Genomic DNA, 15,110 nt, shown 5'->3' on the forward strand with positions numbered 1-15,110 from the left:
ACTGAGCCACCCAGTGTGCTAGTGAAGGCATTTCCTTTCTTGTATTATTGGTTTCATTTTAAAAATTATTTTTACGTAGGCTTATTTCTCATTCTTCCACACACTTCTTAACAGAAACATAAATTTTCAATTACATTTAAATGTGTCAAGTAATGTATCAGTTTCTTATTGGCAGCCCTCCCGGTTCCCTCCTTTATCTCGCCCCTCCTGGACTGTTTGGGAGCACAACCCCCATTTTTTTTTTTTTTTTTTTTTTTGCCATTTTCTTGATTTCTCATTGCTGTTTCCCATAATTGAATCCCCCATTTTCTAGATTTCCTGGATTTCATATCTTCTCCTTTGATTTCTACCTCGTTTGGTGGAACACACAACAATTTCAAGAACAACAATACCACATCCCTGGATGGGTTTTTTCCAGGAACTTTCATCATATTTTTAGACGACTGAGTTGAAAAAGTTTCCCAGGAAGTGGGACACATCCTGGGAAAGGGTGCATAGGAGGTAGATATTTTGAGTCCTTTCATGTCTGGGAATATCTTTTTTCTACCTTCACACATGATTGAGAGTTTTTCAGGGTATGGAGTTCTAGACTGGAAAGAATTTCACCCCAGAACGGTGAAGACATTTCCTTGTTGGTGCTCTGCTTCCGTAATTGCACTGGAGAAGGCCAATTCCATTCTGATTCTCAACAACTTTGTGTTTTTCTTTCTCTCTGGGTTAAACATTTTTTTTCTCTTTATATCTACTATTTAGTAATTTCAGAACTGATGTGCCTTAGCATGGCAGATATATATACGGTATTGAGGGCTTTTTATTTTTACTTTTTTTAACATCTTTATTGGAGTATAATTGTTTTACAATGGTGCGTTAGTTTCAGCTATATAACAAAGTGAATCAGCTATACATATACATATATCCCCAAATCTCCTCCCTCTTGCGTCTCCCTCCCACCCTCCCTTGGGGGCTTTTTTAGATCTCTTCAATCTGAAAACTTTGAGTTGTAAGAGATTTTCTGGTATTAGTTTTGAGGGTGAAAGAGAATATCTTCTTCCCCTGCATTTTACCAATTGCTTTTTTTCTGGAATTGATATCAAAAAGCTATTGTATCTTCTGGACTATTCCTCTGATTTTCTTTTCTATTAAAGTTCTTTCTTTTTATCTGCTTTCTGGGAGATTTCCTCATTTATTTTCCATTCTTTTATTGGATTTTCATTTTTTATGTGGTCCTATTTTAATTTTTAAGAGCTCTTTCTTGCTTTCTAGTGCTCATTTTTATAGCATTCCATTCTTGTTTCATGGCTTTAATATCTTCTTATCTCTGAGGATATTAATGATATTTTCTGGATGCTTTATTAACCCTGTAATAATTCTGTTTTTCTCCAGAAAATTTTTTCTTTTTAGTATCTTCTTTTCATGTTGGAGACTCTGTTCAAATGTCTGATGATCCAGTCACATTGAAGAGAGCAGCCCCAAAGGCTGAATGGAAGCTCCATGTGTTTATATTTGCAACTTGTTAGACCATTAAGCTCCACCGTGGAGTGATTGGTTGGGGACCTGGTTTTCTTTTATCGGGAAAACACTAAACATTCATATTTTCTGTTCTGTTTCCTCAGAGAAGAATGCTCCACTTTCCTCCTCCTAGGTTAACATCTAACTGGTATTTCTCTGGGGCTGGAATTTTTATTATTCATTGTACAGATTTTCAGTTGATCTCTCAGCTTGCAGTGGAGGGTCTCGTCTTCACACCCAGTTGTGGTTGGTGTTTCTAGTTCGCCTCTGGCTTAAGATCCTTCAGAAACTACATCTCCAGACTCCGGGCTGTGTGTGCCAGGAGGACCCACCAGGCTGCTCGGGATGGTACTCTAAGTAGTCTCCGTGAAGGCTTTCGGCCCCTTCTCCCACCCTCCCCTTCAGTGGTACTTGGTGCCTCAAGTTCCTGACCTTTTCTGGAGCTCTGCAGGGTGAATCCACCTCTGGATTTTTTTCTTCCTCCTTCATACACTTAATTTCCAGCCTCCTCTGCCCTGCCTACACGTGGTTACCTCTACCCAATTCACTCCCCTGGCTCCCCAAAATCTTGTCGTCATCCCTTTTGCTGTCATCGTGCCTTTTCCGTTTTTCTTGTGATGTTATGTCTTTTATTTCCTTTACTTTCATTTCAGTGGGAGTTTCTGGAGGGAGGTGAGATAAAGGTGTGTGCCCATTTCATCACGGGGACCTGAAAGTTCTCACTCTGTTCTTCCACAGTAAGGACAATAGAAAATTAGACAAGTCAATGTATTTCTTTAGAATTTTTGAACAGACAATAATGTCCTTAGTGCCTCTTGCTTCTAAAAGACTTTTAGGAGTTTCACAGGTGTTTCATCTCTCTTAACTTGCTCTGTGCCAGAGGGGGGATGGGTAATTTTGCATCATCTTTCAAGCATCCAAGTGGAGGACGTACCTCTTGTGACTCCCCTCTGCATTCTGCACAATCCTGTTGCATTCTTTCAGCTCACCATTTGTCTTGCAGCCATCAGCTAAAGTTTCAGTCTATCCCTTTGATTGCCAGCCCCTCCCAACCTTGAACCACTGGTTTCTGCCAGACTCAATGTTCCTGTCTGTCTTCTGTCTGTAGCCTGCGCTCCCCTGGTTTTCTGGGAAGCCCTCAGACTTGTCATTCTCCCAGCAACTCAGCTGCCGTTCTCCCCAAACACCCAGAGTTCATTTAGCACCAACGAGGTGCTCAGCCTGGGATTTCTGAAGGCCCATCACTGGGGAGAGACTGTTGCTAATGAGGTGCAAATTGGCAGCGGCTGGGATGGAGCTGCTCTCTCTGGGCCAGGCCCCAGAGGAGGGTGGATCGTTCTGACACTTGCAGGGGAGGCCGGCTGTGGACTGCAAAGCCCGGATTCCGGGCCAGGGAGGCCCTTGCACAGTGCCGGGAGGCTGGTCTGCACTCAGACAGGCGCAGCCCGGAGCTGCTGCCAGCTGGCTAATCTCTTGGCTGGGTTTCCTGGCTGGCTTTCCTTGCAAGTAGGAGAGGCCGTGCTCAGTCATGGGGCTTTTCCAGACGTTGGAGAGGGAGCCAAGAAGACCCAGGGCCCCCAGAGACACTGTCCTTGAGGTTGGTATGCTAGAAGGTTAAGAGGAAGGGGGTTTGGTGGTGGAATCGTGGTCCCAGTAGCAACTGCTGGGAGAGGGGCGTGTATCTCTTCCTCCTGAGCGTCTGGCCCAGCAGCCTTGCATGCAGACTCCTGTCTAAACTGTTCACCTGGGTGCCTTCCTCAGCTTCTCTTCTCTGCTTCTGGAAGGTTCAACCTTCTCTCAGCTGTTGTCATTTGCAAGTGTCCCCACCAGAGTGTGGCAGAACTGTGGGTGAGAAACTCTGCTTAGAACCGGAAACTGTGTTGTGGTGGAGAGGAAAGGAGGGAAGGAGGTGGATGCGGGGTGTTGCGTGATGGGGAAGTGACTTTGTGTCTCCTGGTCTGTGTGACCCCATGCGACGGGGCCCCTGACGTGGAATCCATGTGTCCATTTGGGTGATCTTGAGCAAGTTTCTTAAATGCTCTGACTTTAGCACCCTCTGCCTTTTTTTCCCCTATTTCTCTTTATCTCATTTCTCTGATTTTATAAAGAGGTCCCCGAGTGCCAGCCTAGATGCAAAGGTGATGAAAATGAATGAAATAGTGTCAATACCTTCAAGAAACTGATCTTCCGGTGGCAGAAGACAGATTGCAAACAACACAGAGTTCCATGATGAGAAATGAACTACGTCAGAAGCATGTAAAAAGCATCATGGGATGATGGAAGAAGGGGCGATAGTGCTGTCTGAAATGGTCAGAGAATGCTTTATAGTGGTGGTGACATTCGATCCGGTTGCTGAAGCTTGCTTCTGGAGGCACACAAGGAAGTGTGCTCTAGAGCGGTGACAGCATAGTCGTGGAGGTTTGAAGAAGTATGGTGTGTTCTAGAAAAGGCAAGTTGTTTGTTGGTCCTAGGTTGCAGGTGAAAGTGGGCTGGCAGGCCGTGCATCTAGAAATACACAGGGTCAGAGGGTGAAGGGTGCGACTCCGTCCATCATAAGGTGTGTTTGAACCTCTCCTTATTGGTGATGAGGGCTGGTGGTGGGCTTGGAGGACTGTGCCAATTTACTGAATGAGGAGGCTGGCCTAGATGATTTTTAGGATCCCTTGCCGTCTGAAGTTCTCGGATTCTCTGTGTGGGTATGAAGATGTGGGTCTGAGAACACAGCTTCGTTGAGGAGCGTTATCTGGCGTAACGTCTGTGAGTAGGTGTTTAAATGTAGGCCGGACTCAGTAGCTACGTTAAGAGGTAACATCAAGCGGGGCTTGGAGCAACAGGTCCTGAGTGAAGCTGGAGTTGAAATTTCCAAGTCTTGTTTCAGCCTTTGATCACGATTTTGACCCTGGCTAAAGCACTTGACCTGTCTGTGCCTCAGAATCTCTACAAGTCCAATGGAAATTTTCACTTCTGTGCAGCTGGGATGGTTTTGTTTTTGTTGAAATAGTTTTATTTGATAATGACTTTGCTGTGGTTAGGGCATTGGAGGGGGAGGAAAAAGTTATTTTAAAGTTTAGCATTTTTTCTAATTGTGTTATTAGCTGTTAACAAGCACAGAAATAAAAGCTACCTGTGCATGAATTTTGTGTAATACACTTGTGTTGAGTTTTTCCTGAGTTTTGACTCACATTTGGAGTAGGAATCTGGTGGGAGTAGGGGTGGGAAGATGGAAATGTATACAAACAACAGTGTTGTAGGAACTAACTTAGGGAACCACCCAGACAGCAAAGCCTTAGCTGAATGTTGCAGCCGGGCCATTTTAGGAATGCACTTGCGTGTTGATGACACGTTCCTGGACTTCTAAATGTTAGTTCATGCTTGTTGAACTTTAAACCCCAGGGGATTATTGTTTTCTGGAACCACATGACACTTTGACCCGGCTTCACGGCAGTTTCCAGTCTCCGGGTTGCCTGTTTGCCTTTGAGATGGATGTATTTTCTTTGATTTTGTCTGGAGAGTCTTTAGCGCACTAGCCAAGCCATCTTCTCAAAATACTTTCCAGTTAGTTCATCTTTGTAATGAAAGGGATAAAGGATTTCTATGTGGTTCAGTTCTCAGGCTCTGAGACAATGTCACCAATGTCACTGATGGTCTGACAGACAAATACAGGCGAAGCCAAGAAGGATATTTGAAATATGGAAACGCTGGTAAAGTGTGGGCGTGGACACTGATTGTCACAACTGATACCTTCAAACGAGTGCACACGTCTAATGTTAGCTCTGCTGTGGCTAGAGAGGTCTGGGACACACACAGACAGGAAAGAAACTTAGTAGACGTGACATCTTAAAGAGACTGGGCAAGAAAGAGATCGGCAGGTACCTTTCTTTTTTTTTTAATATTTAATGAGAAGAGTGGCTTTTTTTTTAAAATAAACTTATATTATTTATTTATTTATTTATTTAGGGCTGTGTTGGGTCTTCATTGCTGCCCACGGGCTTTCTCTAGTTGCGGCGAGTGGGGGCTACTCTTTGTTGCGGTGCACGGGCTTCTCATTGCGGTGCTTCTCTTGTTGCAGAGCACGGGATCTAGGCGCGTGGGATTCAGTAGTTGTGGCGCATGGGCTTAGTTGCTCCGCGCCATGTGCGATCTTCCTGGACCCGGGCTCAAACCCATGTCCCCTGATTGGCAGGTGGATTTTTAACCACTGCGCCACCAGGGAAGTCCAGCGGGTACCTTTTAACACTGGTCTCACTCAGACACGCAGCTCGGGCCCATGTATTCTTCGAGCTCTTAGCACTGAAATAATCTGCTGGTACCTCCAGGTTGGCTTTCCAGTAGGAGTGATGGTCAGTATGAACCACAAGCATCCTCACTTCCGGTCTGTGAGGCCTTTATTGATCACCAGTGAAATTAGGACCGTGGTCAGTGGTTATAGCACTGTGTAGAGGGCAAGGGTGGGGGGAGTCACAGTTTAACAATATAGCATTTATTTTGTTCTATGCAAATGAGTAAACTACTTAGTGCAAAGTAATTTTTCTTGACTGTGAACTCTAATAACAGTTATTTCTCTTATGTCACATATCATTTTTAGTATTCTTTTAGAGTTATGTCTGTATATATATTGCTGGTCTCTAAATAATTGTAGTATCCTTGAGGGCACAGCAATTAATTCATTCAACAAATATTTCTTAAGCACCTAGGGTGTGTCGAGCACCCAGTGTGTGTTTTAGGCACCAAACACAAACGAATAAGGTCCATTCCCTTACCATGAGAATCTCACATATTAGTAGGGGGAGATAGGTAAGCAGACAGACAATTATAATATATATATATATAGAGAGAGAGAGAGAGAGAGAGTGAAGGTCAAGAGGTCAACACAAGCAAAGACATAGCTGTGGGAAATGATTATATAGAAAATTAAAAGAGAGTTGATAATCCAGGAATATAAAGTGATAGGTTGGGCCAAGAAATGAGACCAAGATGGTAACCATGTTATCATTTTATTTCACTGTTATTCAGGGAGGGTGATTTTGTCCTGACTTTGGAGATGCTACTGGCATCTGGAGGTTAGAGGTCAGGGATGCTGAGAAACGTCCTACGGTGAACAGGATAGCCCCTCACAGCAAAGAGTTACCTGGTCCAGAATGTCAGCAGCGCCAAGGCTGAGAAACCCCGCTCCTGATCTTTTCATCACGTCTGGGTTGAATCATTCAAGTCTTAGCTCAAAAGTTACTTCTTTAGTGGCTGCGCTGCCCACCCCATCTGTCCTAGAAATGCTTGTCTCTTCTTCTCCGTCACTCTTTATTACATAACCCTGTTTTACTTCCTTTGTGCTTTTTGATACCTTCTGATATCATTTCATGTATTTGTTTTCATTATCTGTCTCTCCCCCCTAAAATATAAACACTAGGAGGTTTTTGATTTGTTTGCTGCTGCTTTCCTAAAACCTAGCATAGTGCGGGGCACATAGGCAAATGCTTGGAAAAATTAGATATCTGGGGGTTCTGGATGGAGGAATGTAGCATGTTGGATACAGATTCTGTGGTGCTGGAATTATAACAGGAGTTAACATTTATTTTTACTATGTATACCAGGTACTGTTCTAAGTATTTTACACGTATTAACTCATTTAATCCCTCAACAACCTTAGGGGTAGGCATTATGAATATTCCCATTCTACGTATGAGAAAACTGAGAGAGGTTAAGTGTTTTCCTAAGATTATGCATCTAGCAGGTGGCAGTGCTAGGGAGGTATAAGATCACCTCATGTGATATTTGCGTACTCATACATGCTCATTACGGCTATTACTGTGGGGGGTAGGAAGGGGACTTGTGAATTGGATTTGAAGGGTTTCAAAGAATGTGCCCCAAATCAGAGATGCCAGTTGGATAGAAATCAGGGAGTGGGTAGTTGGTGGACATAAAAGATTTAATAATGAAAAGATTGGTGTCTTGCCAGGGATGGAGTGTGCTACCCTAGTGAGGGTGTCTAATGACCCAGACAGGTCAAAGCTGATGACCAGGTGTTCTTACTTAAGGGAGCACTTTGGTTCAGAGAGAGATACACCAAACCCTGGCCTCCAAGGCATCCTTTGGGTGGAGTCTCTGTGGCTGGTGGCAGAGCTGCTTCCTCATTATTGTAAGACTGCTCACCACTCGCATCTCCAAGGCTCCTGTCCTGGTGGCTCTGGAGCTCCCAGAACTAAGACTGCACAGCTGGGTCATTTTCTAGTTCCTGTCCGAGCAACCCAACCTATGCTTTGTGGGAGGCCCTGACCTGCCCTCCACAGATAACATGGCTGGTCTAGTGTAGCCCTGCTGGGATGCCAGGTGGTTCCTGCTGTCAACAGCCTGGAAATGAGGGAGGAAGATGACCATCCTGTTTCTCTCTCTTCTTTCTTTTTCCCAATAGTGGAACTACACATTGGAGCTCAGTGAGTCTTGATGTACACACACCTTATGGACAAAAGTGGGGCGGATCTCTGGGTTTTGAATACATTTCACGACTTGCGGGAAGGGCCATTGGGGTTAATGGGGCAGAGCGTGTTGGGTTCTGAGTTTATAGCTTCTTCACATGCAGTTGGATTGCCCGACACTGGAGGGCACTATTAGGTTATGAGGAATGGAGTAGAGAGGGAGGTTGCTGCACTGTTGTCAGTGGGGGCTGCTGGTATTGGAATAGAAAGAGCTTGGGGACCTGTTTTTGAAGGCTTTGGTCTCCTCTACATCTAGCCAAGGATGGTTCCAACTGGGGCAATAGGTAGATCTAGGTAATAGCAGAGAGCTAGGGCTACCATGTTAGGTTGGAACCCAGAAAGAAATATCTTGATTTTTTTTCTTCCATAATAGGGACTTGGCACTCTTGTGTAAGTTGAGTTTCCAGAAGCTGGAGCTGGCATGGGACTGGCTGGAACTGATATCTAGCAGTGGAAGATGCTAGTGCAAGAGAGGCTTCTTGTCTGAGTTGCAGGTGCAGCTATGTCTGGAAGAAAAGGCTTGAGTCAAACTGAGTTTGTAAAACAGAGAGGTTGGAAGGGTAGAGTTGGGAGGGAAAGACTGGAAAGTTCTTGTGAGAAAATTATGCAGAGAAAGAGGACCTTCATGCGGAAGCCGTGAGCCCTGGAGGCTAATGCTTAGGGCAGAGAGTCAGTACTGAAAATGGAGGACTTGTTGCCATTTCATGACTTGTATGGGTTGTTACTGAGAGGTTTTAGATAAGGGAGTGAATTTTTCAGACTTGCCTTTCAATTAGACTATTCAAATGACTGCACAGAGGATGGGTCCATAGAGGCTTTTGTGCCAGTCTAGTTGAAAGAAGATGCACAAGGGCAGATCTAGGAGATGGAGGGATGAAGGAAATCTTTAGGATTTAAAATTAAGAGGACTTAATGATTGAGTGTGGTTTATTGGGAACGAAAGGAGAATCAAGGATGACTTCTGTGTTTCACATTTGGTTGGTTAGTGGAACTAGCACCTCAGAAAAAGAGTAGAGGATGATGAGCTACACTGGACGGGGAAATGATGAATTTTCAGTATTATTGCATACGAGGTACCTGTGAGCCATCAGGATAAAAAAGGCCAGTGTGAAAGGGACTCTGATATTCAAGGGAATGGTCCAGGCTGGATGTGTAGATTGTGCAAGGGGAACAGAAATCATGAGAGCAAACATGATAATCGAGGGTTAGTCTGTAGGATGAGAAGAAAAGAGGACCCAGGGGGCACTGATGTATCCCATATAAGGGCGCATAAGAAGGAGTAGAGTCACATTTCAAGATTTGTGTTAGATGCAAATTTCTTTCTGAAGTCTCTCTGTTGTAGAATTAATTCTTTCTCGCTCTGGTACTCTATAGTATTTTTAATTTTCAATGTGATAAGTAATGTTATAGAGATAATATGCGATAGCTAGTGCTATGACTGCTATGCAAGCTGTAAGCTTCTTTAGGCCTAGATCCTCATCTCTTTTCATATCCGTGCCCTTAGTGTGAACTTCAGTGGCTAATGTGTAGTAGGATTTCAATAAACAGATGATATTGAATACATGAATTAGTAAATGTTTACTGAAAGAAATAATGTACCATTTCATTAGAGAATTTGTTTTTAACCCACATTAGAGGACAAAGATATCTGTAGACCAATTGGGTTTTTTTCTCTACTTCACAATAGACTTGACCTCCCAACTTCTTAAGCAAACCAGTTTGCTCATTTCTGAAAAGGGAGCAGTTAGGTTAGTACCATAGCCACCTGCAGAAGCTGGACGAGTAGCTCGAGAAAATTTTTGCAATTAGTGCGACCAATAAGGGATTAATCTCCAAAATATACAAACAGCTCATATAGCTCAATATCAAAAAAATAAACAACACAATCAAAAAATGGGCAGAAGACCTAAATAGACATTTCTCCAAAGAAGACGTAACAGATGGCCAACAGGCACGTGAAAAGATGCTCAACATCGCTAATTATTAGAGAAATGCAAATCAAAACTACAATGAGGTATCACCTCACACCGGTCAGAATGGCTATCATTAAAAAGTCTACAAATGATAAATGCTGGAGAGGGTGTGGAGAAAAGGGAACCCTCCTACCCTGTTGGTGGGAATATAAATTGGTGCAGCCACTATGGAGAACAGTATAGAGGTTCCTTAAAAAACTAAAAATAGGGCTACCATATGATCCAGTAATCCCACTCCTGGGCATGTATCTGCAGAAAACCATAATTCAAAAAGATACATGTACCCCAATGTTCATAGCAGCACTATTCACAATATCCAAGACATGGAAGCAACCTAAGTGTCCATTGACAGAGGAATGGATAAAGATATGGTACATATATACAGTGGAATACTACTCAGCCATAAAAAAGAATGAAATAATGCCATTTACAGCAACATGAATGGACCTAGAGATTATCATACTAAGCGAAGTAAGTCAGACAAAGACAGAGATCTTATGATATCACTTATAAAATATATCACTTATATTTTTTCAGATATCACTTAATCTGAAAAAAGATAAAAGATACAAATGAACTTATTTACAAAACAGAAATAGACCCACAGACATAGAAAACAAACTTATAGTTACCAAGGGGAAAGGTGGAGGGAGTGATAAATTAGGAGGTTGGGAAAAAAAAGCTGGACCAGTAACTCAAAGAGGGTGTTTTCTGTCCTGGCTTCACATGGAGGGTGTGTAGGGTGGAAGGCTCTTGCATTCTCCTTGCTCTCAGGTGCATTCACACAGGTGCTCTTTTCTGTGGTGCTCCAGCGAGAAAGAGGAGGATGACTTTTTGAAAGATTTAGGGGGAGAAATGCAGATTCTATAAATACCCAAGAAAAGTAATAAAACAAATAATTCTACTTTAATGAACTGAAAGCCAATGTTATTTAGTGCTGTTTTTCACTGGGAGGCAAAAAGAGAACAAATCTTTAGGGTAGTTTTTGATATTTCCATGTTTGCAGTAGGATTTGAGATAGTGAAGGAGAAGCTTAATCTTCCATTGTCCAAACTTGGAGACGTCTTGAGTAATCCAGAGACAGGAAATTGCTGCCCAAGGATTTTCTTTCAGTTTATATAACCTATTTGACCTAAAACCAGTATACCATTTGTTTTTAAGTATAAATGACATACCCACGTATTTTGTTCTGCCTCTGGACTATTTGTAGGCTCGGAATTCTCTCTATACTTGTTCTGTAGGGAGGTTTATACTATTTAATAATACTTAGACAGTCTGGGGCATTTCTTATCTAATTCCAAGCCTCAGTTTGTGTGCCAGGTTGCTTGGAGCAACTCAAATCCATGTAGTCAGAGAAGCTGGAAGCTGTCAAATGCTTAAGAGTGCGAAAGACTCACCCTTTCTAAAAGGGAAGAAGTTGATGATGGAATTTGAACACTTTTTGGCTACTATTTCCCTACTTTGTAAGAACACTTGACAGTGTTCCATTCCAGTGCTGAGAGTTTTTCTTAACTCTTGAACGGAGAGCCCTATTAGAAAAGGCCTTGTAAAGGCTTTTGTGAGTGGGGGTAATCCTGCTCTGGTGGCTTCTTGTCCTCATTTCTCCCCTCCATCCTTCATTGTACTTCCATATCCACGCGTCATCCCAGTGCAGAGAGCCTTTGCAAAATGAGAATTGAAAGGACAAACCATTGATCGATAGAGGTAGCAAAGCTGCCTTTTGGGGTTTAATAATGTGCCCTGCACTATTTTTGTGTTTAGCAAAAATCCATTTTGCCTCATTATGAACATGTTTTCCCTTGGGCTTTCACTTCTGGGATTATTTCAAGACAAATTATATCCAGGTATTAGTCTCATTTGCCCATATCTCACTCAATACTATTAGAGTTATTGAATATCTTGAACTAGGAAGTTGCATTTTGCCACCATTAAATGCACAGCTTGAAATGCTAAGATTCAGTTTGGAGAAAAATCACTACATTTGAATGGGTTAGAATCTTGTCCAAAATGCATTTTTCCTTCGGTCTCATGATAACAGCTGTTTTAGGATTTGAAATTTATAGCTAAGGACTCTCCACCATCTTTGCAAAGTGGTCTGGAATTGGAGAGTGCGATAAACATGGTAGGTCCTTGGGAGGAGTCCTCCAGGTGGAGGGTGAATTTGAGCGGAGGTCCGTTTCTTTCTGCTTTAGTTCCTTGAACGGAAGACATCCTTGGTGTCTCATGCTGTAAAGTCAGCACCAGCACACTCAGCACCCAAGGGGGTGATTCCCAGAGTGTTGCCATCCACGGCCCTGTACCCCCAATCTGACATGACCTAATGTGATGATCATGGTGACTTTTGTCCCTTCCCCTGACCTGAATCTGCCCTGGGAATATGAGCATTGGATTCATCCTTACTCACTTACCCTAATGCATACAAAGAAGACTCTTGAGTTTGCCAAAGCCAAATAAGAAATCAAAGGCCAAGTCGGGAGTTGATTTTCAGCTTCTTCTCTGATGTGGACCCGTATGCAATTGTTCTGCATTGTCCGGGTGCTCCTGAGAGGACTCTCTTCTCTTTGTCCTGGCATTGATGATGAGACCCATGAACTAGCACAGTCACTTATGAGCACTGGCTGGTTCCCTCAAGTCTCTGTGCTCATGTAGATGGATCCTGCCTATCAGTGTCATCCTTGGCCTGTTTACTTTGCTTAAAAAGAGGGACTCCTTTCCTTCTGATTGCTTGTCGAGTTGTGTCCCTTGCATACTTTCACAGAATCATTGTTTGAGGTGTTGCCGTCTTGAATTCTTAACATTTCTCACAACTCACAGTGTTGACTGATCTCACAGCTTATGCTTACTGTGCTTCAATTCATCATGCATCAACGACTTGGGAGGCTACAGCCTTTCATGTTACACACACAACACGTCCTGTATTGTTACTGCCTCAAATATGACTGTGCACTTAACACAGAGGCAGCGTGGCTTAGTGGGTGGAGCACAGGCGTTAAGGTCAGGCTTCTTGGGTTTAAATCTTGACTCTACCCCTTCCTAGGTGTATGGAGTTAGGCCAGTTATTTAAGCTCTCTTGGCCTTGATCTCCTTATCTGTAAAATGGGTATGATAATAGAATCTGCCACATAGGGTTATTGTGAGTGAGGATTAAATGAATTAATAAACACAGCGGGCTTGGAGTGATGTCTTTTGTGCATTACGATATAAAATCTTAGTTATGATGATCATGTTAGGGGCTCAGTATCATGACCTTGAAATTGAAAGAGCAGGGTCTCTTCATCAAGAACCTTTCTTCTTTCTTCATTTTGCTTTGGCACTTTACTATCATTAAGACTCCAGTAAAGGACTGAATGTCAATATTATGACATAGTATGAGTGTGTTTCATGTGTGGTAATTGCAATCATTGTTGCTTTTGTTGTGGTCATCCATGTACAATGCTTGGTGTCAGTCTATTTATCTCTTGTAAAAATAAAATATAGTGTATGTGTGTGAAAAAAAAAAAAAAAGACTCCAGTAAAATATGCTTGAAACTGCTTAAGAGGTTGGGTATAACCTTTGCTACAGTTAAATGCTTCTCGGTTTTATAGGATATAGAACTTAGGTGATGATGATGATAGCCAACATTTATAGAGTACTTATGATGTACCAGGTCCGTCCAAAGCAGTATATATAATTTTACTTATTCTTCATAAAAACTATATGATGGGAGGCTTATCTCCATTTTACAGTTAGGCTGAAGCTGCAGCTTAAATGGCGACTCAAAGACTTGGAGCTGGGTTCGTATCCAGGTCTCTGTACGCAGAGACTGCACTATTTATCGTTATTATAAACTGCCTCTTTTACAACAATTGACTGGTTCTCCTGCAAAGCGGAAGCCTGGGGGAATGGGAAGTGAAGGGGATCTTCCTGGGATCTACCACTTATGAGATGTTGGACCTTGAACAAGCCACTCCACTTGCTTGAAGTAGAGTTTTCATCTGTAAACTAAAGATGACAGTTACTGGACAGGATGTTGTGAGAGATTCAGAACAAAGTAACATCTATAACAAAGCGAGCACAGAGAGATACTTCAAGAGTTGCTCCCTACCTGGCTTTGCCAGAGCAATCAGAAATTATGAAGATTCCATTTTATATACGTGTTTAACACATAATAAAGGAGGGACAATTCATTCTGAAATCAGGCTGTATTTCTCTTCATGGTGCAACCAGAGCTCAATCACCTTTAACAAGTATGACTTGGTCCAAACCGGTGTACGTGTCACTCTTGTCCTGTACAGTATGATAGACCTGGAAGGCTGCATCACAGCCTTTATACTAAGTCTCAGTTTTTCCCAATGTCAAAGGGATTTACATGGCAGATTTCAGTTCTCATAGGCGTTGCAAAATGCTGGCACTTCTTGGTCTTTCTAACAGAGTATTTTGTGTTTGCTTTCTTCTGAGGTTGGTCAGGACATTGTTTTTTGGCCCCGGGGGAAGTTGGCTTCTGCAGGCTGGGATTATGGGTGGGAGTGATGGGAGGAGGTGTATTAAATCCTTTTTGTCAGTTCTTGGTCAGAATGGTGCTTAGAATGGATCTCGCCATTTGCAAAACCCGTAACTTTTCCAGTGTAATGACATTAAAGAGCCTCCTGACAGCAGTAGGTAAGGAGTAGCTCAGGGGTGTTACTGTTTAATCACTTTAAGCTCAAGTTCATGTGCTATTAGATCCATCCCGCTTCTTTATCACTTCATCTTCGGGTAGCACACCGTTGCTTCAGGAGCAGAATTCAGGAACAATTTTAGTTTATCTGTTGACAATAATCATGTTAGACTGTCTGATCAAGGCTGATGCATGGGCTCAATCTCTGGGCTCACGGTCAGTTAAAATAGGGCCTGCTCTGCCACGTGTCCCTGATGGTCGCTGGTGCTCACTGGTGCTGTTCACCAAATATTCCGGCTCTCCTCGCTCGGGGAGCATGGTAGGTTGTACTTCCTGGATCCCTTATATTTGGGTGATTAGTTCTGGACAATATGTTGTGATTGGAAGTGATGTATGACACTTCCAGCTGGAATGTTTATTTGCCAAGGCCAGCCCCTCCAGATATGTCTTTCCCTTCTACCACAGTTACTGGCAACATTCTCCATCGTCAGCTTGGGTCCCAGAGGCCCCCCAGCCAACCC

At 42.9% G+C, this 15,110-nt stretch overlaps 1 protein-coding gene across 6 annotated transcripts in view; it reads left to right on the top strand.

Annotated features, from left to right (window-relative positions):
• Window positions 1-15,110, top strand: part of DGKI (diacylglycerol kinase iota) — a 468,554-nt gene that overhangs the window by 27,151 nt on the left and 426,293 nt on the right. Inside the window, exon 1 of one of the 6 annotated variants that reach the window (XM_059933293.1) lies at window positions 3,000-3,106. The exons of the other annotated variants lie outside the window; for them this stretch is intronic. The gene's annotated coding sequence lies outside the window, so the exon portion shown is untranslated. Of the gene's footprint in view, window positions 1-2,999; window positions 3,107-15,110 lie in introns of those variants that run through there. 6 annotated transcript variants of the gene reach the window in all.

This window comes from Balaenoptera ricei, chromosome 9 (genome assembly GCF_028023285.1).
Source record: "Balaenoptera ricei isolate mBalRic1 chromosome 9, mBalRic1.hap2, whole genome shotgun sequence".
In the NCBI taxonomy this organism is placed as follows: Eukaryota; Metazoa; Chordata; class Mammalia; order Artiodactyla; family Balaenopteridae; genus Balaenoptera; species Balaenoptera ricei.